Genomic DNA, 27,144 nt, shown 5'->3' on the forward strand with positions numbered 1-27,144 from the left:
CAAACAAAAGTTTTCATCCAAATAGAGCTCTTGTGTTCAAACCAAGTATCAATGCGCACCATTGTTCTCCTCACTACTGTCTTTGAAAGCATTAGTTAGCAAAGAACATTTTACATAGAAAATAACCTAAACAAAAGTGTTTAACCCTGTACCAAATGTCATGACTCTTACCATCTTCCCTAAAGGAAAAGCTGATTGTCTGAAACGTTTTAGAAATTAAGAACTTTTGATGGCAAGTTTGCTACACAGTACCCAGTCGAGTGCTGAGCACAGAGTGGACACTCAAACATGGTTGCTGAATGAATAGCCCTTTTTAGGAGGTAATGTACCTATTTGTTTTGTATCTGAGGCACTTTAGTTTCCTCCCATAAAAAAGAAACATTTGTCATTTCTGGATCATATCCTTGAGCAAGATAACTGCAGAAGATACGAGATAAAAATAATTGTAAAAACTAGCAAGGCAAATTGATATTATTGTTGGAAAGGTGAAAATTGTTTTTGAGAACTCAGGAAATCATCTGTATATTTCTCACTAGAAGAAAAGGGGATGGGAAAACGTGACACCCAAGAAGGCAGCTCTTCTGAATATTAAAATAAACTCAGGGTTCGGAGGCAACAGACTGAATTAAAAATCCAGCTCAGCATGCATGCACATCACTTTTCTAGTTTCCAGGTCTTCCTTTGAGAGCAGTGTCCTCATCCTTTCTTCATGGGGTTGTTAAAAGGTTCAAACGAGTTAAGATATGTAAAATTCCTAGGATACTCACCATGCGTCTGATGATCCGGAACAAAATGCTTGCTATGGGTTGAACTGTGTCCTCCCCCAAAAAGATCTGTTGAAATCCCAATCTCCAGGACCTCAGAATGTAACTTTTTGGAAATAGGGTCATTGCAGATGTAATTAGTTAAGATGAGGTCATATTGGAGTACGGTGGGCCCTAATCCAATATGACTGGTATCCTTATAAGAGGGAAGATGATGTGAAGACAGAGACATACAGAGAAGATGGCCTTGTGAAGACAGGAACACACAGGGAGAATGCCATGTGTCCATGAAGGCAGAGACTGGAGGGATATACAGTTGCAAGCCAAGGAATGCCAAAGTTTGCCAGCAAACCCCCAGATGCTAGCAAGATGCAATGAAGGATTCCTCTGCAGGTTTCAGAGCAGCCTGACCCTGCTGATATCTTGATACCTTGATTTCAGATTTGTAGCCTCCAGAACCGTGAAACAATAAATTTCTGTTGTTTAAGCCCCCCAGTTTTCGGTACTTTGTTACAGCAGTCCTAGAAAACGAATACAGTGCTGTAGATGCATGAACTACTCTCCTAATTATTTTTATATGAATGCTTATTTTGTTAAATACTTACGGTGACTCTTCTCACCTTCCCCCTCCCCACTGCACACCTATTACACATAAGAACTGATTACGAAAGGAGGTTGTTTGCTACCGTTGCCTATAAATATTATGGGTAGGGAAATACCCATTCCTTAATTTTAAAAGCTGTGGTAAATTTGATGAATTTTGCAGCTTCTTCTTCTAGGACCTGGCAAGCAAGACTAATACTTATTCATGAACTACCTCAGCTCTAGGTCAAAATTACTTTTCCTCCAATATTTTGAAAGTCACATGCCAGATACAGCTTGAAGAATTCTTGAACCTTTGGTCTTTCCAATTCCTTTAAACGTGAGATTCTGTGATAGGCAAAGAAAATAGGACCGGGAAAAATTTTTTTCTGTTTAAATCACTTGTAGGATCAAGAAAGTGTGTTTTTTTTCCCTTCTTTGTAAGAAATGAGCTATTTGCAAAGCTGGAATCATAAAGTAGCAATTTAACATTATCGAAGCGAGAAACTGACAGAAGGCTAGACATAACAAAACATGAACCAACGACTGGGCTATTTTTATTGCTCCTTTTTAGTACCAGAAAGTGCAGTGATATAAAAACTACCATGAAATCAATTAATTTTAGTCTTTTTACAAATTATTTTAATTCTACTCCCGTAATATGTCTATATGAAATAATTGCTTTGTAATTACCGACATGATTAAATGTTAAATAAATGTGAAATCTTGAGTTTGGCAGCCTTAATATGCCTAGAAGGCTCAGTTTCATGACTTCTTTTTAAGTACTTCACAGTATATTGTGTAGTATTTTCACTGTAGACAGAGACTTCACCATTGCCACGTTAATAAATGTTGCAGAAGGAGCCAGTTGCTCTTGATTATACATTCAAAACTGCAGATAGACCAATGAGAAAATAGATTCATCATGGTTGACACTGGAAGTGCCAATATGTTGGCTGCTAATACCAATACTGTAGATTTTTGGATGCTCACCAAGGCAAGCAATTCCATTACTGTATCAGATTTGCTTTTGCTCCCAGGACAAAGTAAAATTTAGTCTGTAATAGTGAAAATAACTTCTCATCAAGAAAATGGCAAACATTTTCCCAACTATTTCAGAATATTTATTGCATTTTTCTTTCCTCAAAGAGAGTTCTGTTATAATGTCTTTTGTTATATTTTTAGTCTAGTGGTAATCTTTATTAACTATCTGACATTTGAACAAAATTTTTACTTAAAAAAATAAAACATCCAATGTCCTTAAGACAGGAGCCTCTACTTTTAGCTCTGATCTGGTGATATTTCTCTAAGGAGTCTGCTTAGAATTTGCCAATTAGAAGACTAAGTGCTGTTTAAACTTTAGACTGAGAAAATGTCAAGAACATATCGCTTCCACATTAAAATCTTCCTTTAAAATTTGGAGACCAATATATGGAAATGTACATATCTTTAGCATAGAAGTTTCCGCTACTCAAGGTTAAAGACAGCAGTGTTCGGGTGAATGACAGTGTTTGCCCTTCGACTCGATAGACCTCAAGTACATTGTATATCTACAGAATGCCATCTTTCTCATAGAAGCAAAATAAAGCCATCTGTCCCCGAACTCTTAAAATAAACCTGGTTTCAAGTTCTTTTTCTAAACTATTTTTATATAACTGTTCTGATAAGGACTTAAAGAACTCGGTTTTCTTCCTCATTGGGAGAGAATGAATAGTGTGCTGCCTGTTCAGACCTTCCCTCTGAAAGCTCGGGGGCTGCAGGGGCTTTCTAAGGAAGATCTCACAATGGCCAAAGGACAGGGGTGGGGCGCAGGGCACAGAACAGAAGGGAGAGCACCGTGGAGAGCGCTTTACCTAGGTTCTTGCTGCACCCATGAAGGTAGATCTGACTATTCTCATTTTACAAGTGACCTTAGGGCCCAGAGATTGTGACCTGTCAGAATTCCCACAGCTAATTGGCAAAAGAGCTGAGAGCAAACCCAAATTTATTGCCTTCTGAAGTCAGGGTCCTTTCTGTGATACCACCTGCCTCAACTGTCTTATTGGACCTCCAGTAAATACTGTGAGTGCACGGCAGCATGCTCTGAGGTACACAGAAGAAAACCAACTTGCAGAATAAAACCTTGGTTGACCAGAAGATTAGGCTCTGGGAATTTGCAAATTTAATTTTCTGGGTAGCTGAAGGTTACCTAGAAAGCTTTTAGTTTCAATCTTTAATATCCACTTTCCTGCCTTTAATAAGGGTAAAGGTTTTGATTTTTTTTAAAGATATTTTTCTTCAAAGCCCTGATAGAGAACTCATATTGGAAATCTTTTTGTTTTTAATCTACAGTCTTGGTTATTAGCTTATTTTCTTCCAATGTTCCCTTTGCTTCTAAAAGTGGACTGCAGAGGAAAAAAATTCCAGTTAATTAGGATTTCTGGTAATCAGGTTTTTAAATTGTTTTGGTAAATTAAAATCAGGTGAAAGCTGTTTCCTTGAATTGGAAAGTTTCTTATTATAGATTCTCCTTGATGCCAATGTGTTCCCTGATGTTAGTATGCATTTCAAACTAATGGTCCAATACTCAAAGTGCTCAGATCGTCAATGACCTGGATGCCATAAATCCACCAGAGCACATTAGTGGGATGGTCCTTAATTACACAGTTTAGGCTTTGTGTAATCAAACGGTGCAAAGGAACAGCTAAGAATATTAAAATGCCAGCAGGCATTATAAATCATAGTACATTCCACGGTCTCTCTTCAATTCATGTGTTTTATTAAATTAAAAGTAAAAGAACAGTTTTAGTTGAATATCCATATTGTCATTAACCATTAAAATACAAAATAATCCAATGCTATTATAAAATCATCTTCACTACTTTACCTCCTACTGCCCTAATAGAAATTGTAGTTACTTTTTGAACTTTAAATATAGGAATCTTCTTTTTATTTGAGGAAGATCAGCCCTGAGTTAATATCTGCTGCCAATCCTCCTCTTTTTGCTGAGGAAGACTGGCCCTGAGCTAACATCCGTGCCCATCTTCCTCTATTTTATATGTTGGATGCCTACCACAGCATGGCTTGCCAAGCGGTGCCACATTGGCACTGGGGATCTAAACCAGTGAATCCCAGGCGCCGAAGAGGAAGGTGCGAACTTAACCACTGAGCCACCAGGCCGGCCCCCGGAATCATTTTTTTAATGAAGCAAAATTAAAGTTATCTCTTAGTAAGGTTGACTAAATAAAAACGTTCTTTCTAATAAAGTATCTTTTAGAGTAAATTGCAGTGCAATCTTACATATCTAGGACCAACGTGCACATTAAAAGTTTTCTGTAGAGTTTTAGGTTTAAGGGGTCACAAGTCAAACTGTGGAATGTTCAAATGGTTATAATAGTGAGGAAATATATTTTCATGGTGGTTTATGTCTTCAAATCATATTTGAACGAGGATAATAAAGGCACAATTTGAAAACAAGACCAGCGGATGAGAATGATTTTCTTGGAGAATTAAGTAACTTTAAGTAGTAGGCTCTGGCAACTTGGCATAAAATGTGGACAGGTAGCTTATTTTCGCTTGAGGGCTTTTAAGTCTTAAAAATCTAACTAGCAGTCATGTCAGCACTCAAGAAAATTCTAAGTTAGTAAGTATTACCATCAGCATGTGGCTAGCAATTCGGTACCATTCCAAATGCCCACAGGAGTAACAGAAATGAGTTAGAGTAGTTTACTGAGCAGCAATTCTGAGTAAGGCACTGGGCACTGGGGGTTGGGGGCGGGAAGTGCGGCGGGGGGGGCATCCTCGGTAGAGGGAAAGTTGTTGCAAGGCAGTGGTGTCTTGAGTGAATTGTGAGCATTTTTTTCCAAATTCAAGTTCACAGACATCATGTTAGTAACTTAAAATTGGTCATGGTGAGTGTATTTACACCACAGAAATTGGCACACACTACAAATCAGAGATTAGCTTTTTGGAGAGCTGGCTGTTAAACATTAACCAGCACATCATTGGTGTAAAGACACCAAAGCAGCAGAACTGGAATAAGTACACGGAGTAGGAACTGTTTCATTTTGAATGGGATGTAAGGGCTGCCAAGATAGCAATGGAAATCAAGACAGAGGTAGGACGAGGCCTGCTATGAGCCTTCTCTCAGTTTATTATCCATGTCAGAGATCTAGCAGAAAACAGATGGTACACTCAAAAGGAAGTAAATAAAGTTTTAAAAAGGGACCATTTATAAGGCATGAACAAGGTTAAGGTAAACTTACAAAGGATGGTCAAGGCCCTCTGAGCTAGCTAATGTAGGAAGCAGAACCCAACAAGAAACCAGATGGCAAAAGACCCATTGATACAGTCCATACAAGTCTAATTCCCAGAGTACAATAAAGTGGAGACGGGTAGCATGGAAATATCCAGCATAATTACATAGGCACAGAGACTAATAAATGTCTTTCCCTGTCCTTAGTTTAGGGAACTATGGGATAATTTCTATAGTTCAGAAAGATTAACCCACCAGCTGTGTGTAAGAGAGACTAGCGTGGGAACATAATGGATATGGAGAACCCCATTAAGAAACACCTACAAAAAGCTAAATAAGGGGTAATGAGAACTGGAATTGGGGCTGTGGTGATAGGAACAGACAAGGGCCATATTTAAGAGATATTAGAGAACCACAACTAGAGAAGTATCTATTAGATACTACAGATGACTAGATGTGGAGAAAGGGAAGAGTTAAAAATAATGCCAAGACATTGAGTCTGATGACTACGATGATAGTGGAACCCAAAACAAGATAGGGTCATACAAGAGCAAGAGTTCATTTCGGAAGTGGGATGAATTTCCATTTAAGTGATTACAGGTGGGAAGAGAAAAGCTGGAGTACTTCTCCCTCTGGTTCCCTCCCTTCTGGGCCAGTTTGTAGTGGTTTTGTTCCTCTGCAGAAGGCTACGCATCCTCTTGTACAGCCACAGGTCATTCTGGGTGCTGAAAACCACTGCCCCCTATTGACCCTTCAGTGATGTTGTGATTTTTAGAGTGAAAATATCCAGCAGGCATTTGGAAATACAGGACTGGAGTTTGGGAGTGAGATTACGGCTAGAGAGAAATGTTTTTTTCATAAAGGTCTAATAGAGGACTTAAGATCTTAAGAGGCACAGAGAGAGAAGCAAGTTAGTAATGAAAGGGTGCAGGGGAGCCAGAGATGTACCATAAAGCATAGTACAACTATGAAGGGTAATGCTGCGTCCTGCTGAAAAATAAGTGACTCTAACTCTACCACCTCCTTTGATCACTATTTGGTAATAGTGTCTGAATTTAGTTATATGTCAATACAAAGATGGAGCTACAACAAATTATTACAGGGGCAGCATGCTAACTCAGTGTTGAAATGATCTCTGTATTATGAACCATAATAATTGAGATAAGGCAGAAAAGTAGATCTGTCCATGGAGGCCAAATCAATAACAACTAGGTTTTATGGTCATTAGCACCCTAATCAAATTACTCACCATCTAAATCTCTTGGAGGATCTTGCAAACTCAACACCAGTCACCTTTTTCATGTTAACACCAGCCAGATGTGGCTAAGTGCAATTTACATAATGGAGATAGTGAACAAGAATGATATTCTACACATCAAGCATTTGCATGCCAAGCGAGAGGGATTTTTTGAGCTATCCTCAAACTAGTATTAAAAAATTTACGTCTGTGGGCAACACAAGTGATGTGTTGTCAATAAGCCAGTGTCTTACTCAGGAGTTCATCCACAATAAAAGGAAAATGCATTACAGGGGGGAAAAAAGGCAATGGAATGCAGGAAATAAAAGAAAGTAAAATAACTTCCCAGACACCAACTATATATCTTTCCATTCTCACAACGCTGTGATGTTACATATTTTTATTTTGTTTCACAACCAAGAGTCAGAGAAGTTAAACAACGTGTGCAAGACCACACAGAAATGAAGAAGACTTTCTCCCTAGTGTGTCCTTCAGCTTTTGGAGCTTGACATGTGCCAGTCCAAATATGCCAGGCACTGGCATGCCACTCAACCAGCCGAGACCCCTGAACCCTTGCTCATGCGATTTGTTTCTCCAGGAATTTGAGCCTTCTGTGGTCTTGCCCCTTCCACGACTAGATTTGACACATCCCATTCCTTCTGTATAATAACACAAACTCTCCCTTTGTGGAACTTCATACTAGTTCTGTCTTCTCTGACCTCCAAGTATACTTTGGAGAAGGGGGAAAGGAAGGTCTGGGGTTAATGTTCCCCCTTTTGCTCTATTCTAAGCCACACTGGTCTTCTCTCTGTTCCTCAAATCCATCAAGCTTCTTCCAGCTTCTGGGTCTTGACTTGCAAAGCTCTACCCGGGAACCCCCTGTGCCTGGGTAACTCTTACTTACCCTTGAGACTTTGGTTTAAAAGTCATTTCTTCAGGGAGGTCTTCTCTTAGAAGCCTCCATGTAATATTCTCTTCTGGCCTCATGTTCTTCTTGCTCAGTAGACTTACTACAGCCAGAGTTTCACATTCACTTGTGTGATAATTGGATTAATGCTCATCTCCCATCAGATGGCAAGCTCCACAAGGGAAGGGACCACATTTCATCTGTTTTGCTCATTACTGTATCCTCACCTAAGACAAAAATATCTGCACAGAAGTGGTGCGGCCAGTATTTGCCAAATGACTGAAGTGCATGACTGTCATGTTCTAAGCACTGTCTCAAGTGCTTCCCCCCATACCCTCATAGCAACGCTGTGGGTTCATATCATCCCTCCATTCTACAGATGAGAGAGCTTGGGGCTCAAATAAATTGAGTCTTTTAACCAAGATCACAGAGCTGGTACGTGATAGACTTGAGATGCAAACACAGACCCGTCTCATCTGAGTCCATTTTTTTCTGTTTTGTTGTGAAATTTCCACAGATGATCACTCAATTATTTTCTGACTTGTCTCTATTCATTCTATGTCCCCAGTGAGTCCCGAAGCTCATCTGGGGAAGCAATACCATGTACATTTTTTTCATCCTCCACATCACCCCTCTAATAGCACTTGATATTCTACATGCATTTAATGAATAATTTTGATTAGTAACACTTCCTTGGCATTAATATCACAAAACCACCCCAAATGAGTTCAACTTTCTATAATAACCTCTCTAAAATAGTAATGCACTAACATCTCTGCTATAATACAGGTTTATGATCTGCTCAATTCTAACAAACTATACTTGTTGTTAGTGCTGTCGAGTTGATTCCTCAACTCCTAGAGACCCTTGTGTACAGTGAAGAGGAACTCTGCCTGCTCTTTTTGCCCCATCCTCTCACCTTCTGGCGCGCTGTATCAGACAATGCTCCATGCTACTCATAGGGTTTCATGGCCAGTTTTTTTGGTGGGTGGCCAGGTCCTTCTCCTCCTAGACTTAGTCTGGAAGCTCTGCTGAAACCTCTCCACCATGGGTGACCCTGCTGGTATTTGAAATACCAGTGGCATAGCTTTCAGTCTCAGCAACATGCACAGTATGACACTGGACAGATGGGTGGTGTGGTTCCCTGACCAGGAAACAAATCCAGGCCACAGCGGTGAGAGCATCAAATCTTAACCAGTAGACCACCAAACACACTATATAGGAAATAATTTTGTAAAAATTGTTAAGAGGAAGTTGTACGGCAAAATGAAACAGACATATGATATGGAAATTCCTTTCTTCAAGCATTCACTGAATGTTTGCTAAGTGTATTTTCCACGTGCCAAGTGCTCTTCTAGGTGCCAGGAGCCCAAGGCTGAGTAAGTTATAGACTTTTCCCTCAAGGGGCAGTTGGTGGTAGTGACGGTATCAGAGCAATGCAAATAACTAATTCTAAATTCAGATAACACGTGCCATACTGGAAGTGAGGACAAGGAGATGTGGGAGAATAAAGGACAGTGTGACTAACTCAGCCTGGGGGAAAACCAGAGCTAAGAGTACCTGATGCTACACACTTACTAGCTGCAAGATAGTGGCTGAATTCCTTGTCTCAGGTTTTTCCTCATCTTTAAAGTGGGGTAATACTTACCTCACAGAATTGCTACGCACTCCTCTCAGCACACTTGGAAAATGCTATTTATTGGCCCACGGGGGTAGCCAGACGTGACTAGCTGAGTGGTACTGGCTGTCCCCAAGAGCTAAGAGTATTGACATCTCCAATTACCTGTAAATGCAGCCACCTACCAGTTGGGAAGCTCTGATTAGGAGGATTAAACAATATGATGAAAATAAAGTTCTCTGTAAAGAATTATTCTATCCAGCTCCTCAAGAATTCAAAGAAAACGAGGTACTTAATTAATAGTATTTTCAACTCTCCCCTTCACATGTATATAAAAATCTGCCAGCTGTAACAGGGGAAAGGATAAGTCACAGCAACCTGTCCCTGTGTCAATCTACCAGGGGTCTCCTTACGGGTCACACAGTTTGGCTGGCCTGATGACTTTGTGACTGATCCTGCTCCCAGGAGGACTCTTGCTTACACTGTATTGGGTTCTGATCTGGTCCCAACCAGGAGCCTTGCAGTTTGGTCAAGAAGCAAGATGATGATGTTATGAAGATGCTGATACTAAGAATCAACGATAACAATGGTAGCAGCATGATTTATTGAGCACCTACAAGATGCTAGCCATTGTTCTAAGAGTTTTACTTGCTTCAGCAACTTTCTTATATAACAGTGGATCCCAGAGAGTTGAAGCTTTTTGGTCTGTAAGTTCTGACAATGTCTTGAATTCAGTTCCTTTTTGGGGAATGGTAGCTCTGAACCAAACCTGTTCTCTCTGGTTGGAAAATATGATTCTATGAATTACAACTTAGCAACATTATAATATTTTCAGAGAGAGAAAAGAATCTAGAAACAAACAAAAAAGTCTCTAATGTACTCATCTGTTCGCCAGTTCTTTCAAAGCACGTCAGCTGACTCAAGATTTCTTGCACGTCTGGACAGATACAAACCTCTCTTGGGGTCTACCACAAAAGGTGACAACCACGTGAACTATTGACTTCACAAACATCTGGTCTGAATCTTGGCTCTTAAAATCCCTCTACTTGCCTCTGAATGAGCATCCTTGGAATGCAGACACCATAGCAGTCGGAAGTGTCAGATTTCGACAGAATAATACCACTTCTACTCATTGCTACTATTTACCAAGTATTTACCTCGGTGCAGAAACTGTGCACAGGGCTTTATACGCACGATCTCACTGAAGAAGTCCAATGATTCTATAAGGTGGGTTCTACCATTTTCCCCATTTTATAGATGACAATCTGAGGCTCACTGCAATCACTTCAGACCACAGAGCTAAGATGCACTTTTGGAACTAATGCTTCCCAACTCTAAGACCCGTCTAGTTATCCACTCTCTGCCCTGCCTTGGGCTGCACATCTTGTAACACCATGGCAGTGATTCACGTTGTTCTGATGCATCTCTTGCATGTCAGAAGGATCCCTTAAAGCAAAACAATCTTTGGAAGCAAATCTTGAGTAGTTTTTAATATTGCTAGAAGTTTTAAGCTCTTGTAAAAATCATTCCACACTTCTCATAAGATTCAGTAATCTACTTATCTATGCAAATATCAAAGACTAACTTTTTTCAAAATTAATCATTTTATTTCTGTCTTTTTTTCTGTGTAACAGAAAGATGCTTTTCAATTTTTAGAAACCTTCTAAATTTAGACGATGATATAACTTAATATGCAGTGTGATGGTAATGGTTAGGAGAGTGCAATCTTTAAGTATGCATTTTAATCCATTTAAAATTACCTTAAATACGAGATAAAAATGTTCTGTTAATAATTACAATATAATTTTAAAGGATAATTCAATGATAATTGGTTAAATAAAAATACCAAGCTAGATTTCAAAACTTAAAGTAAAAAATACACCATGTTTCATTTTACATAAACCTTACTTTAATAATGGAATTATAGAATTTTTAGAGGCAGAGGACCTATGAGAGCTAGTCTAGTCTTTTCTGTTTTATAGCTGCAGTTGAAGAAAAAACATAACCCAGTGCTTTAACGGTGCGGATCTGAGTCAGACAGAGGCAAGTTCACATCCCTGCTCTGCCACTTACCAGCTCTGAGACTTCATCTGTCACCCAGCCACAGAGCCAGTTCATGAAAATGCCCTGCCTAGAAAGCAGGACTGCTATAAACTGAGAATTTGAATAAAGGACTCTCTCCTCTGAAACAGACGTATATTCTTTCATTCATTATTCATTCATTTCACAAACAGTTACTGAGTACACACTAGTTGTGTGACCTTGGGCAAGTTAACTAATTGCTTTGTGCCTTAGTTTCCTGAGCTATAAAGTGGGTACCTACATTGTAGAGTAGTTACAAGGATTAAATGAGTTAATACATATTAGGGGTATGGGATTCTGGCACACATTGGAAAGGCATGATGATGTTGGATATCATTGTCTTTCTCCTATTTCTACCACACTCTATATTAGGTAATATGGTGGACTCTGGGGATACAATTTGGGAGACCTATGTAATATTTTCCTCCTAATTACTAAAGCCTCTCATTTACTTGGAGTAAATCTCTCACTCCATTGTTCAAGCCTTAGGGTGAAGCCATTTGGAAACTTCTTCACTAGGTTCCATTTTGACAGTGCTATCCTTCATGCATGAAGAGAAAAACATCCCACCAGCATTTGCCCACATACTTGGTGTCTTTAGCTTTGAAAAGACTCAAGTTTTTCACCTGGCCTCCCAGGTGAGAAATGATGATTTTGTGAGTATGTGAGGAGGTTGGCTGGGATTCCAGAGATAGGCTCTTCCCACAGGACACAGCAAAGCTAACTGGTCCTTTGGGGTCGGAGGGGGGGGGGGGGGCAGTGTTTAAACCTTACATGTAGTCCTCACTGCACAGAACCATAATCAGCTGGGAGAACAAGTGGAGAGATCCAGTTAATTGCCACCCCAGCGTCTTCAGTGGTTCTATCATGGTCGGATGAGTTAATATAGATTCCATTAGTGTCCTGGAAACTCTGAGGACATGGCTGAAGTCCTACATAACTCTTGCTCATGATCTTGGAAATCACAGAATCAAGAAGACGAAAAGAACCTTGAGCAATCATGCAGCTTCTCAGTCCTCCTGCTCATAGGAAAGCATTACACCATGCCAGAGAAGTGAGAGATCCTTACATCTTTAAGACTTTCAGAGAAGGCTCTCTCCAAAACACATTTTGATATGCAAGTTTTATTATTAAAACCAAAACATAACCTTCTAAGTATGGAATCTAATGTCTCCTCTATTGTATATATGTGTGTGTGCATGTGTGTGTATGTATACCCTGGCCAGCACTCTCCGGGAGAAAAGTTAAAATACCTCTGCCAAAATAAAAAGCAAAAATCAAACAAAACCAGAAAACCATGCCACTATTGCATCTCTTTTCTAGGCAGAACATCCTTAATCTTTCCACATGTTCTGGGTTGTCTCATTTTCTTACCTAGCAGCGATCTTCCAGCTTGTCACAAGTACTTTTTTAAGCTTCTAAAGTCAGCTTAAGATAAGATACTAGAGAGAAAGTCTGATTAGTCCTTAGGTGTCTGGGAAACCCAAGTTAAGTTTCCTTGCATGATACATTTTAACTGACGCATCCTAGGTCCTTGCTCTCTTTGTTAAGCCAAGAGCTAGAATGCTGAGTCACTGTTCTGACTCCACGGCCCAGGAAGCAGGCTCTGTGTGAGTGGGAAAGGCACTGGGTCTGAGAGAGGCAGGGAGCCTTGGGGCTTACCCCAGCTTTGCTCTTTCCCTGGACACCTGACCTACGACAAATTCAACTTGCTCCAGGAAGAGAAGCTTTGCAACCCCTCTTGTTTTACAGCTAAACCTTCGCTGTATTAAGAGACTTGTCCAAGGTCACACTGAACCTCTCCATGGCTCTGATCCCTTAGTTATTGAAAAAAGGGAGAAGGAATAATCCTTGGTGTCTCAGAACGTTACAGGTCAACTAAGGACTCTGCAAAATTTGAAGTTTTAAAACATGAGGCTTTGGCAATTCAGCCCCATCTTCTCTTTCTGCCGCTTGCACAGTCCTATGTTTCTTACTACTGACTTTCATTCTGTTTCCAGTCTCCTGCCTACTCACAATACTCCGAATACTGACTGAGTCCTACAAAAAATTAACAAGTCCATTTTCACCTTGGAGTTCTCGACAAACTTAAGGAGTCTACCCTCTCTCAACCAACCAACCAACTCACTTGTGTTCAATGAGATTAGATCTAAAATTGTTTCCTGCAGGAGCCGGCCCCGTGGCCGAGTGGCTAAGTTCACGCGCTCTGCTTCGGCGGCCCGAGGTTTCGCCGGTTCGGATCCTGGGCGCAGACATGGCGCCACTCATCAGTCCATGCTGAGGCGGCGTCCCACATGCCACAGCTTGAAGGATCCACAACTAAAAATACACAACTATGTACTGGGGGACTTTGGGAGAAAAAGGAAAATAAAACCCTCAAAATTGTTTCTTGCTGAACACTTGTGTTCCAGGTGATAGCCTGTTCTGTGTATTAACCAGTATGTTTCTTAAAACCTTTCCTGGCAGCCAAAATCTGAATGAAGACTCCTTCTGCACTTCTGTAGCTCACACTTTCGCCATCACAGCACACTTCACTGCACTTGTCAGTCTCCTTTCTGTAACCCTTACTAAACTCAGTGAAGGCAGAGCCAATGTCTGCTAGAGGAGGGTTTCTCAACCTTGGCAGTATTGACAATGTGGACCAGATAATTCTCTGTTCTGGGCACTGTCCTGTGCATTTTAGGATGTTTAGCATCATCCCTGGCTTCTACCCACTAGCTGCCAGTAGCAACGCCCATCCTCAGTTGTGATGATAACTGACAAAAAATGTCTCCAAATATTGCCAAAAGCCCCCTTGTCAGGCAAAAATCACCCCTGGTTGAAAACCTCCATGCTAGATCTAGCAGAGTGCCTTTTTCATACCACGCACTCAAGAAACATTTGTAGAATACATGACTGATGGAAACAAAATGCTTATGATGGATTCAATGTATAAGCTGCAGAAAAATCAAGCTAATTTCTTTTGTTTTCAGTACGTCCTATAATGCCTGGCACACAGCTGGCACTCAATGTATCTCTATGGGTGGACAAGTGTTCCACGATCATTAGCAGCTTCCTGTATCCCAGGCAAAATTCTTTCCCTCAAGAAGGACCAGGTGTGGTGGTGGGGAATTGTCATATTAGAGGGAGAAATTTTTAAAATGATAAAAATAATTTCTACACTTGATCTTAGCCAAAAGGTCAAGAAGCAATTATAGTAAAAAAAAAAAAAAATTCTCAGCTGTGGAATTAGGAAGCAGAAGAATCACCTCGCCAAAAAGAGCACGGTGGCCGTGTCCCCTAGACCTTTAGCTCTCCATTTAATCATGGCCTTTGGGGCAGAAATCAAATTCTTTACAGCAGTAATGCTAGAAACATCTACCAGCACTCCTGGATCCTTGAAAACACAACTCAGATAGGGACACAAAGCACCAGGAGGGTTGCAGGACATCTAGAAGGTCACATTGAGTCATTAATGTCAGAGCTGGGAAATGAGCCTGCGCCTTCCTGACTCCCTGTACAATACTTGATTACAGTGATTATTATGGATGCAAATTAAGACTTATTACTATTGTGAAATAACAATGCAGGTTAATGATATTCTTTATTGCCATGCTAACATTTTTTCTAGAGGGGAAAATTATAGGCATGAAACCAATTAAGCAACCTTTCTTTCTTGGTAAAGCTTTTTTAGTTTTCCTAAATGAAGATTCTCTCTTTGTGCTTACTGCTTAATAGTGCAAACTGATTTTTTGTCTCCTCGGTCTTACTGAGATGGATGCTTATACTGATGCTGTCCAGTTTTTCCTGTATGAATTGAAAATGACTATGCTAATACATTATCTCACAAAAGGCAGTCATAAACAGGAGGAGCAAATATTTTGAAATGAATATTTAATAGACACCCTCCTGTAGAGGTTAGACATTGTTGGAAATGCCTCCCTTAGAAATCTTTGTTAGCCAGAGACTTGCAATTGCTTTTGCTGGATACCACTCTAGGATGGCTCTCCTCCCATAATTGAAATGGTGGCTCCATGAAACACGGCAGATTAATTTATGTATTCCCCAAACTTTAAGTAGTTGTCCTTTAGTCCCAGGTCTACAAAATATCTGCCACAAAAACCTTTCATGTGGAAGGATGTCGTGCCACATGTATATTGTTAATGTAACTATGGTAACCAAAAAATGCCACCAGTGTGTCTGTTTCATACACAAATGAGGGGACAGCTGTGGAGTCCACATGTCCGCCAGTGGGATAATAGATGTGAGCTAGGACGGCTGGGGTCAGAAAATTGCGACTCATTTATATTAATCAGAGCTTTCAAATAACATTCCAACCCCTGTGCGATAAAGAGTGTAAATGGAAGGCAATAAGCCACCATAAAGGCAGTTTTCACTCCACAGCTTTCAAAATTAAATGTCAAAAGTAAATACAACAGCATCTTTGGAGGGTCCTCCCAAGTCAGAGTTGACGGACCTTCAGTGTGTATCACTGCAAGTTTAAACCTCGTTTCTTTGCATCTCAGGGATGATTCTCAGTGTATTAAGTATAATGACTCCATCCAAGTTCAATGTTTGTTAGTTGTGCTAGTGGAGGCACAGCCTCTACAAATCTTTTAGCACTCTCACTGACTGTGGCAGTCAGTCCTTCCAGCCCTATTTGCCCAACCTGTCATGTTATAAATGAGGAAACTGAGGGTTAGTGGGGTTAAGAAACTGATCCAAGATCACCTTGCCATGACTAGAAAATAGCTTGCTTACCAATCAAATAACTGATAAACTTGCTAATAACATCCTTCCTTTCTAGACCTTTTGAAAAAATAGTCAAAAAGTAAAAAATATAACAATATGTAAGCCTGCATATTGTTTCTCTAAAAAAAATTATTGTAACATAAAAAGGTATATGTTCTAATTATTGAGTAATATGCTTCACAGTTCTATAGGGTGGCCATAAAGTCTGTAAATATATTCTATATTATTTTATCATGTATTGTAGTTGCAATGTCAACAAACCATTTATTAAGCACTTGCCTATGTTTCAAGACTCAGAGGCTACACTCTGTAACATATCCATAAAGTAGGGAATGGTAATATGCGAAAACAAGAAAACTTATAAAACAAAATTCATTTAAGAAGACTTATAAAAGTGAATGGTTCCCTTTTTTTTTTACAGATAGGGTTTAACTTTTGTCTCTGTTCTGCACTTTGAGCCAAAACAAGAGAGAATACATGTTTTCCTGACTTCATCTATATAATTATAATTTCATCTTGAATAAAATATTAATCAAAGCTCTATTCATGAGTTAAAGATAATTCCATTGTTCCCAGAAACCAAAATATGATTCTAAAATGGAATCTGCTGTATCTCCAGATTGGCTTAGCCGAAAATAGATGCTCAGCATAATAATTTTGAAAAATTAAATACAATATTTGAGCAACCTTACATTAGTGCTCAAGGAAATCATTCAAAGAACTATTATTTTATAACTTAAAAATAAATTGTAAGAAAGCGTTAAGAAAGTCTAGTAAAAAATGCCATCTAGGTCCTATAATTTACCATATTTTATTTATGGCTTATGGCTTATTTATGGTGGCATAAAAAGCCCACCATTCTGATTATTTATAGTCATACCCAACTGACTTGGGAAGTAACAATACAACTCTGTAGAGGCAGCCTTTCTTCAGTACCTACCGAGTTTGTTCCCATGAGTGTCACTGCTTTAGAATATGTGGTACTTGTTCCAGCAGTTCAGGTCAAGAAGCTAGCCTTAGCAGGGTCTAAAACCAGAGAGAGATCAATGGTTGAGTTTTCCCTTGCTTTTTGGGGCATTCCAGACACTACCCAGAGCTACCTGTGTTATTCAGAAGCGGAGTCTGCAGCTGGATCTGGTCTAAGATTTTATTTAGCACAGTGATCCTTTGCTAAGTGCTTTATTACTTTTATTTACCAACGAATGAGCTCTAATCTTCCCTTTCATTAGACTTGCAGAATAAAGATTTCACACAGGCAGGACAGTAGCCAAAGAGAAGTTCTCACAAAGGTGAGGCTTTGGCCATTTTAAAGTTACCAGGTTTATTTAAAAAAAACCTAGATGATAACTTGACAATAAAATGGTTTATAGCCTAGTTTAGAAATGTCAACTGTATTTTATAGTTAGCCCTCAGGTCCATAATGAAGACAGAATCCCAGGGTTAAGTCACAGAAGAGTTTATTATAATGATTTGTTACTTTCTGATTTCTAGAGAGCTCTAAGACAGAAAATGTAATCTTGGCTATAAAATTCTCTGACTTAAATTTGACTCAATTCATTTTTCTGCTCCTGGGAAAATACTGCCTTATGAGTAAAAGTCACTGAACCAGCAAAAATAACTTAAGGAAACAAGTAAAATAGCAGACTAACATCTGTTGCCCATCCCTCCTCCCCCAAAACTGAGTTCTCAAAACAATGTTGTCTTTTTCTTTTTTCGGTTGTATTTTAATGCCCCTTTCAGTGAATATATAGAATATAGGGGCAAATGCTGCTCAGTGAATAGGTTCTTTTTCCCTTGAGCAGTGTCTGAGGCTGACAAAAGAAGAGGCCACTGGGCTGGCTTGTCAGTAGGCATAATCCCAGGGCTCACGTGCGGCCACACCACCCGCCTTTTGTTCAGTCGTCGCACAGCGCCAGGAGGTGAGCAGTGCTGTTGTCTAAAGCTAATGTTAGACAAGGCTGAAATTTCCCTGTTTTGGAGTCTATTGCATGACGGCGTCCCCATTCATTGTTCTGTCCTGTGACCCGAAAACCCCTCAGGTGACTGAGAACATGACGATTTCATCACCTCCACTTCTACAAGTTTGGTGCCTTAACAACTAAAATAATTTTGACTGGACAGTGAACATTCGAGTGAGATCTTCATGTCGGTCAACTACAACTATCTTCTCCTACATTGTACATCTCTGAGGGTGGAGAGCAAATGTGAGCAGGAGGTGGAATTACTAAAGGAAGCAGAAAAGAAACTCTAAAAGTTGAGGGGTCAATTCCAGAAATCACTTCAATGACCAGAAGTGGATTAAAGTTACTGTCTGCTTCAGATAAACATTTTCCTCACTAGCTCAGAACGTCCAGCATCAATGTTGCACAAAAACACACAGCCAGGTAAAGAGCAAGCAGTACTTGGAGCTTTCTATACAATAGCACTCAGAGAATTTGGCTCTTGAATAAAGGTATCAGCAAGACATGGAATTTCCAAACAGAAAAACTCACACTGTGCCTTTATTCCATTTTCTTAAGGTCTATTGTTAACTAAAGACTCCTTGTCTTTTCAAATTCCTTCATGTGAATGGATGAGGCCAGACATCTGCCAGGATTCGCTCACATTTGCATGCAAATCAGAGACTTCGGGACACACATGGCCCGGGAGCCAACAACACCACTTTTACTCCAGACTTAACAGTGATCAAAGTACCTTCCTGAACTTTCCACTCCTCTAGTCCTACCTCGGAAAAATGAAGTAATAAGCATATTCAAGTAATATTAATTATTTAGACCGTCGTGGCACAGCAAATTGCAAAAGAAAACAACATATTGTCTTTTAGAAAATCCTACAAGCAAAAGCCCAAGTCAGCAATATCTGTTCTCACACAGAATCTCACTTTTCCTTTATTATCTAGATCTGAGAATGAGAATGCTAATGGTGGCATGAGATTGAGAGAAGGGTCCATTTTCCTGGACTCTTGGCCTTTGCCTGTGGGGTTCAGATGCCTCAAAACCATTCGCACCTCGGGCATTCACTCACCCAGTACCAGGCACTCTTCTTGGCGCTGGGGCTACAGTGGTGAACCCAGCAGGCAAGGTCCCCCTCTCGCAAAGCAGGTACAACCGCCGAATCTCCCAGTCCGCGTATCCACGCCGACTCCCTCGCCAGCGTCCCGGGACGGGTTTTCCCATCTGTCCCGAGTGCGCGGCACCCCTCCCGCTGCTGGATCTTTCCACCTCACCCCAGCCAGCCAGCAGAGACTCCCTCCGCGGGAGGCGGTCGCGGCTGGGCCCTGGGAAGCGCCGAGTCGGCGGCTGCCCACACCCCTCTGCACGCGGCACAAAAGACACTCGCTGGCAAACTTTCCTCGCTACCGACCCCGACCGCGCGGGGAACCCAGCACCGGCTGCGTTCCTGGAGCGGACCGAGGCTTCCCTGACATTTTACCATCTCTGGCAAGCCTCCTGAGGCTGCCACCTCTTCTGGGCTCAAAATGTGTAGGGTGAGGTCTTTTCCCCACTTAGACCGCCCAACAGTTGAGCAGATTCTTCAGAATGCTCTGACCTCAACACACTCGGTGCTTTGTGAATTATGCCCCTTGCCCCCTTCTTCGGCCGACAAGGCCACCGCCAAGACGTCCTTCCTCTTTTCTCTTCCCACAACCTGCCACCTTCCTTTACCTTTTCTTGGTCGTCTTTCCAACTCCTCGGGTCCCCTTTCCGCGCTCTTCTCTGGCCCGAGCTGCCTTCCCCAGTTCACATCCCAGCAGCCCTCCTTCCTCCGGATTCCCGGGCATCACCCACCCCTGCGTCGTTCCCTGAAATCCAGTGGGCTCGCCTCCTGTCACTGCCTTTTGCCCATTTCTGTCTGGCCTTCCTTCCGAACTATCGCTCTCCCCTACCCGTCATTTGGGGGGGGGGGGGCGGGTATTACTAGATTCCCGTTTCTCCGACTTCGTCATTTTCCCCAGCTCCGTGAGCCGCGCCCCCTCGTCCTCTTAAGGCCCGCGATCTTATCCTGCGATTCCCCAGACCCTCTCGGTCCGCCGCGCCACCAAGTTTGCCTCGACTTCCCCTTGCTGCCGCCCACATCTCCCGCCGCCTCCCGGCTGGGCAAGAGCACTTACCCCGAGGCCCGGCTGGCGGGGGTGTCGGGGTGCGCACGGACTGGGCACCGGCGGCGGCAGCAGGAGGAAGAGGAGGAGGAGGAGCACCGGCTGAGCGGCGCCTCCCTCCGAACCCGCAGCGCTCACTGGCTCTTTGGGGGCCCCCGGCAGAGCACCAAGACAGGAGGCAAGGCAGCGACACACGAGCAACAGCTGCTGGGCGGGCCTGGGCTCAATCCGGCTCTCGGGGGCCGGGCAGAGGCAGGCAGGGCTGGGCAAGAGGGTAGGAGAAGTGAGGTGCAGGGGGAAGGACAGCGAGCAGCCAGGTCCCGAGGAAGGCGCTTGGGGCGCCTAGGGATGCCACCGCACGGATGCCACCGCCCGGGCTGACGCCGCCGGCTCCTCTCCTCGCCCGAAGGGCGCTGCAGGCGCGGGCGCGCGGGCCTCGCCTAGCTCCCCGGCTCGCTGCCGGCGCCCTCGGTCTGCCCGGCTTTGTGCTCCCCGCAGCCGGCGTGCACCTGGTGTAAGCAAAAGCGGTCAGCTGATGGGCTGCGCGCCGATTGGCTGCTCTGCGGTCTCCTCCCCTCCCGCCCGACCCCCTTCCCGGCCTCCCCTCCCGGCCTCCCGCCCCCCACGCCGCCCCCGGCTCAGCCCCGTGCTGGGGCACCATCTGTAGCCCGCCCAACAAAGGCGCAGCGCCGCGGGTCTCGGGTGGCCCCGCCGTCCTGCGCCGTCGCCGCGGCCGCTGCAGAGAGCAGCGGGCCGCCGCTTTTTGTCTGGGGGACGACAGGCTGCGGCTGGGTTAGGGAGGCAAAGCACACTGCCGTTTCTTAGCAAAAGACATACCGAAAAAACAATGCCGGTGCTGGGAGGTCAGCTGGGCACAATGGGGCCAGATCTCTCCGCAGTGTGGAACTTGGGCTCAGGGCTTGAGAAGCAGACAAAATTCAACCCGAGAGAGCGCCAAGTTTCAGTATGGAATCTGACCTTTCGTCTTGAAATGCCTGGCGATCCCTTGGGCTGTATGTGCACGCCTGGGTGTGCGTACACGCGTGGCTGGGGAACTGGTCCGCGCCCTCGCCGCGGGAAGTGGTATTCAGACGCTTAAATGAATGGCGAAGCCACTTCCAATTTAGGAAGGCTTTCGGAAAACGTTTCTGAAACTTTGCAATTACAGCTTTCTGATTTGTTAGGTGTGAAAGTTGTGTTCAAATAAGTGGAGGATTGAGAATGTAGTCCGAAGTGGGAGGTGTCAGAGCAAGGGGTGAAAAGGGGTCTTTGGAAACTGCACATGAATCTGAGCCTCAGCTTCCGAGTGGCGGGCTAAGAGCCAGGCTCAGGAGAAGACCCTGGTACCTGTGCTGGAGCATCTGCTTTAAGCTAGGGCATTATTAACCCCTCAGTACTGAACGACTTTGAGCAAGAAAACGTAGTGACATTTCCTCATGATGTCCAAGCTGAGAGCTTCTGGGGAATTTGGAAGGACATAATATTACAGAATCATCGTTTGAATTCCTTGAAGACATAGTCTGAATTTAATAAAAATAATCTTTTATCTTTTTATCTGATCTGTATAGCACTTCTTGGTGTATTTCATAGATGACTGATAAATGTTTGATGCTCCTATATGTCCATCTACTTGGTAACTATCCTGACACTGTCACGTAGATAGCAGTAGGTGATCTACTTACTTGCCTTAGAAGGTTCTAGAGAATGAAGATATTAGGATTCAGAGTAGAAGGTAGAATGAAGAGTAAAAGGACAGCTATACAAAAAGACTCATTGCAACTAGTGTTCAAAAGGTGGGAGGGTGCCTATAAATGAATAAGGTTGAAGAACTTTCAAAGCAAGTCGAGTCTAGAACCTTTCCCAAGAGTCGTACTTTTGCCTCTTTCACCCTTTCTCATGCTGATTATGTGTAGCTTGGAGTTTGTCTGAAAAAAGGTGAGCCTCTGGTGGAAATACAGAATTTGAATGATCGGGGAAAGAGAGAACACAGTTTCTTAGGAGTCTCCTTTGGGTTTTCTGGCCTGTCTCTCTGAGAGTGAAAGGGAGATGATGCTGTACCCTGCAGAGTGGAGCTTTACGGAGGTAGATCTTGGGGGCCAGTTGTAGCCATTAGTACTGGTGGGGAGTTACTCTTTCTGGGAGGCAAGATCTTTAACAGCCTCCAAGTTTTGGAAGAGACTTCATGAGGCTGGTATGAAGCCCAGCTAAGAAGAAAACAAGTCAAGCCTGAGTGTATAAGCTTTGAAACCAGGCCAACACTGCTTTAAATCTCAGCACTGCGATTGATGGGCTATGTCTCTCTGGGCAAGTCACTTTCCCTCTTTAAGTCTTACTTTCCTTGGCTATAAAGTGGGGTTAATAACAGTACCCATCCCAAAAGGTCATGCTGGCTAAGTGAGAGTAAGCAAGTAGCAGTTCTTGGTATATAGAAGCATACAACAAATGTAAGCACTATGCATTACTGGCCAGGTAGTGAAGATTAAGCAAGACATCAGGTCAGACAGGCAGAATGATTATTTGAAAGAATTGACACAAGTGCCAGGATATCTTAAAGACACCAGCAGGTCCAGTGAGAGCAACAGACCATCTCCCCACTGTTTAATTTGTTTGTTTTTAGATCAGCGAATCATTTATTTAAACTAATTTCCCTCTTCCCCAAGGCAAGAATGAGAAAGGAAGCTCTGCCCATTTCTACTTGATCACAGCATTTATTTGGCTCTAAACAAAAGGATATTATCATTAGGAAGAAATGTATATGTCAGAGATGGGGAGAGGACTTGAGGGGTGTGTGTGTAGGAAAAATTGGTGTGGGAGAGAAAAGGACAAATGTGGGGATACATTTACAAAGGAGTCTGAAATTTGGTAGTTGGTGGAAAATTAATGATTTCCCTAAATGGTTAATTCATCCAAATTTTAGGAACTGCTGTTTTGTAACTCTGTGAAAAGGTTTCAGGATTATTTTACCAACTAACACTTAAAAGCCCCTTGTCATTGGGATGAAGGAAGAGGAAACTCCTGAGCCAGCCCTGATGGCCTAGCAGTTAAAGTTCGGCATGCTCTGCTTCTGCAGCCCGGGTTCGGTTCCTGGCTTGGAACCACACCACTTGTCTGTCAGTAGCCATGTTGTGGTGGTGGCTCACATAGAAAAATTTAAAACTGGGGGCCAGCTCTGTGGCTGAGTGGTTAAGTTCGTGTACTCCGCTGCGGCGGCCCAGGGTTCAAATCCTGGGCGCGGACATGGCCCCGCTTGTCAGGCCACATTGAGACGGCATCCCACATCCCACAACTAGAAGGACATGCAACTAGGATATACAACTGTGTACAGTGGGGGTTTGGGGAGATAAAGCAGAAAAAAAAAAAAAAAAGATTAGCAACAGTTGTTAGCCCAGGTGCCAAGCCTTAAAAAAGAAAAAAAAAAAAACTGTACACAACTATGTACTGGGGCTTTGTAAGGGAAAAAGGAAGAAAAAAAAAGGAGGAAGATTGGCAACTGATGTTAGCTTAGGGCGAATCTCTACCTGCAAAAAAAAAAAAAAAAAAAGGAGGAAACTCCCAGTGGACCAGCATAACTAAACTCAACTCAGTTGTTTCTTTCTTAGAATCTTTACATCTACCTGAATTACTCTTAGTGAGCTCACCCAGTCCTGGGGTCCTGAATTTATGAGCATAAAAAGACTTTGTCTTAATATTTATTCATTTAAGTCATTGTAGAAGACCTTGGAGGCTTTGGAATAGAATGGAAATGGATAAAAGAGCCCAGGCGTTCCCAAGAGGGCCAGGTCTTACTGTCAATGTAAGGAGGAGTCCTTGCCTCTGGAGCTGGCTGTGTTGAGGCACCACAAATCCCTCTGGATTGCCCCACCATCCCCTTGAGGTTCCTTAGCTTCGGTTTGAAGAAACATTATAATTGGTATTAGGCTAATTGTACTGATCTATGTGGTAAATGAGGGAAGGAAAGAGCAATGAAACTTTAAAGGGTGATCGTATTAGGATAATCTTTAAAAGAACATCTGTATTTTGAGAACAAAATTATAAGATGCCATTTAAAACCAGTTTTTGAAAGTTGAAAATATGTTTCTGTCTAACTGAAGTATTAATACAGTGCTGGTAGTCAGTGTCCTTTCAGTCTTTGAATTAATATTATAGTTTTAAAACAACCACCACCAAGCTGATGGTGACTGCGCAACTCATAATTGTGTGACTGCTGTGATCGTTGTCAAGTTTCCCGCCAAATGCGTTTTCTCTAAAAATTTTGGACAATTGAGAGGGTTTGCTACATATACATAGTTCCTGTTCTTCCAGTTTTGTACTGCATACAAAATCATTTCAACACAAAAAAGGTATTCGTTGAAGTTTATATGATTAAAATTAATTTTAGCTTTTAAGTCTAATCATTTGACATGGAACTAAGGTGACCAACCATCTCAGTTTATCTGGGGCTCTCTGAGTTTTAGTTCTAAAAGTCTCACATCTCAGGAAACCCTTCAGTCCCAGGCAAACCAAGATGGTTTGTTATTCTAGATGGAATTCACGTGAATAAGTTTATGGTACTGTTGCAATTTTAGTTGAGTTATACCCTTGCAGATACACCAGAAAATGTCTTTGTGTGTGACTGGGTTGAGAATCCTGCTTCTGCTTGTAGACCTTAATTGCTGCTGAGCCCTTGATAATAATCTAATCCAAACTCTTTATTTTATAGATAAGGAAACCAAGCCCTAGAAAAGGACTCTGCTAGTCTATTGACAAAGCCAGCACTAAAAAAATGAGACTATATACCGTTTGAAGGAGGAGACCAGATGGCCAGCTCGAAGCCCAGCCCCTAGCATGTAATAGGTACTCAGTAAACATTTTTTGAGTGGATGAATTGAATCAATTAATAAATGAATGTCTTTATGTGGCTGGAACACATTATATCATGAGCATTTTCTCTGTATCATTAAACAATTTTTGAAACTATAATGCTTAATGCCTATATAATTCCACCAGTCTTCTGTTGGTGAGATCTAAGGGCTTTACAATTATTTGCTATAGCATATATTATAATAAACATACTTATTAGAAATGCCCATTTTGGTTATTGAACTATAGATACATAAACTACAGTTTGGATTACCAATTTAACATATTCAACTTTTTCTACTTTTTTTTTATTACTACTTACCTTTACACAGTCAGACTTTACTAAAAAATAAACAGTTATTTAGGTTTTTTGCTTTTATATTGTAAAGATTTTAGTTGATAAGAGAGTTTTAAAATCAAGTTTCTTTTATTTGCTCTCCATTCTGATTTCCGTCTTGCCTGTATAATAATAGTTACCATAAATCGGGTACTTACTCTGTGTCAGATCCTACGGTTAGTAATGTTTCCTATATTGAGAGAGGAAGTATAGTATAATGGTTAAGAGTTGTGGTTCTTGATTTATGCCATGAGCTTTATATTCCAGTTCAACACAGCTGTGTGAATTTGAACAGTTACTTAAACTCTCTGTGTTTATAATAGTATCTATATCATAGGGTTCATGAGGATTAAAGAGATGTCTATGTGCCCAGCATGTAGCAAGCATTCGCTAAGTGGTAACACACTAGTTAATATAATGCTAGCTGCTGGAACAAAGAAACCAGAGAACCCCAGTGCCTTAAATAAGACACGTTTATTTCACACTAGTGTAACAGAGTGTGTTCCTGGCTGGGTAGACTCCACCTGGTCATTCAGAGCCCAGGCTGCTTCCCTCTTTTGGTTCTTCCCTATTTCTGCAGACGTCTTTCCATTTACACAGAGGATGGGAAAGAGAGAGTGAAGAAAGCACCCCGTGGGAAAATTTTATGGACCCGACTGAGAAATGCCTTATGTGCCTCCCCCTACATTCCTTTGCCAAGAACTCAGACACGTAGCTACAGTTAACAGCAAGGGAAGCTGGGGAGTGTAGACCAGGTGTGTGCCTAAAAGGTAGAGGGAGAAATTTTGCAACATTTAGCAATCAATCTGAAAAGTAAAGCAATATACATTAGAAATACAGCAATGTCTCCTACTCTTGGTTCTCATCTTACTTAGTCCTCATAACAAGTCTGATGAGGTAGGAGGGAGGAAATGACTGGATCAGGGTCACACAGCAACTAAGAGGCTGTCATTAGAGCAAACAAAATATATATGAAACAGCTGCTAGGCAGGCTTTCCAATTCTCAGTTCCTCTTAAAACTGTTCTTGGATGATTACTAGCCTGATAAGCATCACCACATTGCCTTCTCGAAGTTCCCAGAGACCTCAGGCTGGAAGAGGAAGACCGTCAGCTGCCCCGTCAGCAGCTTATACTCGTTTTCCTTTCAGTAACATCCTTTTTCTTTCAGTAACCGTAAAACTTTTAGGAAGTTCACAATCGTTCCTCGTAAGAAAATTCTTAGAGACTACTGCACTGGAATTCAGTGCCCCATTATCATAAATTTCATATCCACATAGGCCTGGGGGCCTACCAGGCTATAAAGGAAAGTCTGGCAGGTCAAGTAGACACAGCTGGTTTATACACATTCTGCAGAAACCATGGACTCAGAATTTCCCTCCATTTCGTCGAACACCTTCTTTTGTCAAGTCTGTCTGCATTTTGCTGCACTTCATTTTATTTTTATAGTAGAGACGCTCACACTTTCTGAGTGTTAGCAGTCTCTTCTGAGTAAAACATTGCCGGTATTCCATTTTCATGGATAACTAAGTACTCGTCTACTAGACTAGTCATCTGTTGTAATCCTTATCCCCTTAAATTTGATTCCCATTGTACCCTTGAGTCTATCCCTGCCCAAACCTGGCACTGCAACACCCTGTCTTTCAGAAAAGGGACTTAGTTTTTGCGTTTTGTAACTTTGGAAAAAGAAAAGCTGCAGAGAGAGATGTGATATATA

The 27,144-nt window shown here is 42.0% G+C and overlaps 1 protein-coding gene across 6 annotated transcripts in view; it reads right to left on the reverse strand.

The window, feature by feature from the left end:
- LRRN1 (leucine rich repeat neuronal 1) overlaps positions 1–20,769 on the reverse strand; it is a 38,094-nt gene extending 17,325 nt beyond the window's left edge. Inside the window, exons 1-2 of one of the 6 annotated variants that reach the window (XM_014868398.3) lie at positions 20,267–20,769; positions 17,096–17,181 (exon numbers count right to left, since the gene is read on the reverse strand). The gene's annotated coding sequence lies outside the window, so the exon portion shown is untranslated. Of the gene's footprint in view, positions 1–17,095; positions 17,182–19,179; positions 19,388–19,820; positions 20,169–20,266 lie in introns of those variants that run through there. The other 5 variants (XM_070492718.1, XM_014868399.3, XM_014868401.3 and 2 more) reach the window with 5 other exon arrangements.
- Positions 20,770–27,144: the final 6,375 nt, after the last annotated feature.

This window comes from Equus asinus, chromosome 21, assembly GCF_041296235.1.
Source record: "Equus asinus isolate D_3611 breed Donkey chromosome 21, EquAss-T2T_v2, whole genome shotgun sequence".
NCBI classification, from domain to species: Eukaryota; Metazoa; Chordata; class Mammalia; order Perissodactyla; family Equidae; genus Equus; species Equus asinus.